Source organism: Ovis canadensis, chromosome X (genome assembly GCF_042477335.2).
Source record: "Ovis canadensis isolate MfBH-ARS-UI-01 breed Bighorn chromosome X, ARS-UI_OviCan_v2, whole genome shotgun sequence".
In the NCBI taxonomy this organism is placed as follows: Eukaryota; Metazoa; Chordata; class Mammalia; order Artiodactyla; family Bovidae; genus Ovis; species Ovis canadensis.
In genome coordinates, this window is record NC_091727.1 from 18657244 (window position 1) to 18659569 (window position 2326).

A 2326-nucleotide genomic window follows, 5' to 3' on the forward strand; every position below is an offset into this window, starting at 1 on the left:
ATGCTTGAAGAAGTGGTGGGCAAGAGGTCAGGTGAATATGGCGGATGAGGGAAAACTTTTGCACCAACCTAATATCACTATCAGGAATTTCTGATGGAAAGTGATTGGTGTTTGCCCAGGAACAAAACATGGATTTGCTTCAGGGACGGGGGAAAAAGTTTTTTTTTCTCCCTTGGGTCTAAAACACACGCACTTTCTCATACACAAAAAAATCAAAGTAAGGAAATTTAAATGCTTTTTATTAATGAATTTGCCACACAGAGATTTTGGGTGAGTTAGTCAGAGGCAAAAGTGGTTTCAGGTGAATATTTTCTAATGGGTAAACATACATAGCCATTTGGTGGGATAGAGATAGGGGCCTTCTGTTTATTTTAAGCCCATTATTTCTGCAGCCTCAGCCAGTGCCTACACAACTGTGTTCAGTGGAAAGTCTCTGTGCCGAATCCAAAGCTTCAGAAGGAGCAATTAAATGTTCATGAGACGTAAACATGGAAAAGTGGAAAAAGCAATTTTCTCCTTACAGATAGATCATTTGAATAAAACTTGGTATCAAAGATGACTGAAGAGAAACTTTCCCGATGATGCTGTGGGTGTGAACATTTTCATAGAGATTTTCCCTAGAAACAGTTTTGCACAATAGCTGGCAAACCTGGCCCAGATGTTTCACATCAGTCTTCTGAGATGGTATCTTCACTGAGGTCAGCAGAAACTCTAGCTGAATTTCCTTAAATCCTATACCTCTAAGACCAAGTGCAACTTAGGCCTTAGGAATTTTGTACCACTTTGGCCAATTCTGTGTGGCTGGTAACCTTAGCCACTAAAAAACTGCTTTTAAATCATTTCTAGGTAACAATTAGATTAAAATTTGTCCTTTGAAGTCTGCTTCCAGTTGGCATTTTGGATATCACTTAAATTGAATCTCTGCTTCTGTGCTCATATGTTCGGACAGTTGGCCATGGGGCCTATTAAATGTTTTTTTTTTTAAAAAACAAATTTCATTTTAATATTGTTAAAACAGTAACACTAAAAGCATGAGACTATAAATATGCAGTGCAAGTTAATCCAAATAGAATTCTGAATTAGAATTGATAATGTGTAAGATCCTAACAGTAACTATTATAAACATATGTTCTTTGTCAAAGCTCTCAGCTACAGAATTCTAAAAATCCTAAAGCTCCATGTCCTAAGGTACCAGCAAAGAGGAAAGGGATTTTTAACCCGAGAGCTGAGTAGGAATGGAGTTGCTGGTTACCAGGGGAGGAATCTGAGTCATCACAGCAGGAAGGTTAGAGAAGGACTTGGTTCTATGGCTTCAGAGAACACTAACTAGTCTAAACTATATTTTTAAAACTTTTTTCCCCCAGTCCTAAAATTCACCCAGGAGACAGAGGCTGGTGTAACTGCAAAGCAGAGAAAATGGATCAGCCTGGAGGGCTGCTCCTAGTCGGAGAGGTCGAATGGCATCTTGCTGATGACCTCCCCATTCTCGTCGACTATGGTGTGGTAGACCCAGCGGCGGTTGCAGCGGCAAGTGGGCCCGCACTTGGTGGAGTTACACTTGGGGCACGGGTAGAAGCAACCCTGGCAGTCTTCATCAAGGCAGTCACACAGGTCAGCCTGATTGAAGGTGAGCCTGCCCTTTTGGTCATACTTGTTGACTTTGCATTTTACAGGAACAAACTCATTCTTCCTTGCCATTTGCCCTTCCTTTATCAGCTGCCTTAATTTAGGGTTGAAGTTGGCTACCTGAGGCCCGGGATTTTGAAATGACAACCGTTTTAACTGCCGCTCCACCCGTTTCATCTGCTTCAGTTCCATCTCACTTGGTTTCTCAGGAGAACTTGGACGTGCAGGTCTCTCTCGCACGGAACTGCTTTTTTCTGCTTGTTCACTCATTTCTGCTCACCTGGGGACACAAACAAAGTCAGCAACCATTTGTGGGAGCTCAGTCAACCATGAGGACGCTGGAGCTGGTAAACGTCATTTCAGAATGGGCCTATGAAGTTTTTACTTCAAACCTGGGTTAAGTGGATAGGAGCAAGTTTATCAACACCAACAAATCTTTGGACAAAAGTGCTTTTATCAGATAGTATTTCCTCCTTGATTTAACCATCTCTTTTTTCTATCAACTGTTTAAATAAGCATTCATGTTGGTCTAGACTAGTACTTCTCAAACATTAATGTGCATATGAATCAGGAAACATCTTGTTAAAAACTAGATTATGATTCAGTTAGGACTGGGGTGGGGCCGGAGAATCTACCTGTCTAATGTATGCCCAGATTATACTGATATTGCTAATTCCAAACCTACTTTGAGTCTCAAGGG

General features: G+C 41.2%; 1 pseudogene; it reads right to left on the bottom strand.

The window, feature by feature from the left end:
• Window positions 1–1440: 1440 nt before the first annotated feature.
• LOC138929867 (ARL14 effector protein-like pseudogene) lies at window positions 1441–1896 on the bottom strand (annotated as a pseudogene).
• Window positions 1897–2326: the final 430 nt, after the last annotated feature.